We start from the raw sequence: 1,810 nt of genomic DNA, 5'->3' as shown, positions 1-1,810 counted from the left end.
TATAGGGGTGTATGTGTGTTCGGGGAAGTGCTTTCTAAAGAGTTGCATGACTGCTGCCAAATAAAATTGAGGCTCCATCTGAATTCCTTTAGGTAAAGGATGAGAGCCAAAGACTAAAGTTGTGAAGTCCCTGATTTACGTGGAGGGTGGGGCATACTTCCAGGGTTCTGGTACCCAGCACTAAAAATCTCTCCACCCAACTCTGCTGCCATAAGTGTCCTTTCAAGATTAACAGTGTCTGTTAGTTTACTCTGTAATTTTAAGGAAGCCATCAGGTCTCTAAATTTTGTTTCTTTGGGATTTTATATTCTTCATTTCATTTTTTTTTTTTTTGAAAGACAATTATATGGGAGTGGCTTTAGTTTTGAGTGTACCTCCCATTGTTTGCTTTTTTTTTGCTTGTAGAATACCAATTAAAAATGTAAATTTCTGGAAAATATTCAGAATTATCACTGATTAAAATTTTTGATTGGCTAGAATATATAAAATATCTCTATAAAAACTTAATATTCAGGGCAGTTGGGCCCGCTGACTGTGGGGCGCAGGAGGAGATTTAGGCCGCGCGCCGAGGCTTTCGAGCCACCGCCGTCATGGCCAGCCAGTCGGAGGGCATCCAGCGGCTGCTCCAGGCCGAGAAGGTGTCCGAGGCCCGCAAGCGAAAGAACCGGAGGCTGAAGCAGGCCAAAGAAGAGGCGCAAGCTGAAATTGAGCAGTACCGCCTGCAGAGGGAGAAGGAGTTCAAAGCCAAGGAAGCTGTGGCTCTGGGGTCCCACGGCAGTTGCACCGAAGTGGAGAAGGACACCCAGGAGAAGATGACTGTTCTCCAGACCTACTTCCAGCAGAACAGGGATGAAGTCCTGGACAACCTCTTGACCCTGGTCTGCAACATGCGGCCAGAAATCCATGAGAACTACCGCATAAATGGACAGGAGAAGAAGAAAGAGCACCTGTTCCGTGGATTGGCATTTTAGATGCCTTCATGGAACATGAAGCTTTTCCCAAGCTTGAATTATATTATTGTGGAAAGGCATTAAATTATTTCTGTGTATTACATAGTAGGTTCTTTTACTTTTTGAGAACAGAAAATCTAGTTTCTTTGTGTAAAGTTAGAGCTTATCCAGAGATTTCATCTTTTTACCTCCTATTTCTTAGAAATGTAATGGGTATCCATTGTCTTTTTTTTCTATGCCTTTTGCTCAAGCAACATACATGTATATGACAATACTAACCTTTTCTTTCTTAGATATAATAACACTTTTTTTTTTCTTAAAGAAAGGGATTAATTTTTTTTTTTCTTCCCTAAAACTTTCTTGAAGGTCAGGGGCTTTATCTATGAAAAAGTAGTAAATAGTTGTTTGTAACCTGTGTAAAGCAGCAACCAGCCTTAAAATAGTCCTTTCTGGCTAAGCTCAGAACAATGAATACTAGTATGATTATTGGAGCTGCTTTTAGTATCTCTTAATTACTAGCTGATAGAATTTAAGAACTGTTACATGTTATTACTTGCTGTACTGATAATCATTTAAAAATAAAGACTCTTTGTCATGCAAAAAAATGTAATATTCAAAGTCATTTTCATGATAGTTCTGATTCTAAATGTAAGATTGCATTGAAACCAGCAATTAAATTTTTTATATATTAATTAAAGCATTTTAAATCATCCATTCCATTATATTCTACTTTATAGGTCACATTGCAAGAAAATAAGAATAATAAATAGGTCACTTATTATTTTTGTAATTAAGGAAATATATTATTAATGAAAAAATCTGCAGTTAAAAGGAACTATTTGAAGACGATTTTTTGGTAA

The 1,810-nt window shown here is 37.5% G+C and overlaps 1 pseudogene; it reads left to right on the top strand.

Annotated features, from left to right (window-relative positions):
- Nucleotides 1-556: 556 nt before the first annotated feature.
- Nucleotides 557-1,144, top strand: LOC150021255 (V-type proton ATPase subunit G 1 pseudogene; annotated as a pseudogene).
- Nucleotides 1,145-1,810: the final 666 nt, after the last annotated feature.

Source organism: Furipterus horrens, unplaced genomic scaffold (genome assembly GCF_987537825.1).
Source record: "Furipterus horrens unplaced genomic scaffold, mFurHor1.1.pri manual_scaffold_1, whole genome shotgun sequence".
Taxonomy (NCBI): domain Eukaryota; kingdom Metazoa; phylum Chordata; class Mammalia; order Chiroptera; family Furipteridae; genus Furipterus; species Furipterus horrens.
The sequence above is the reverse complement of the archived record's forward strand: the minus strand, read 5'-3'. Positions and strand labels throughout refer to the sequence as shown.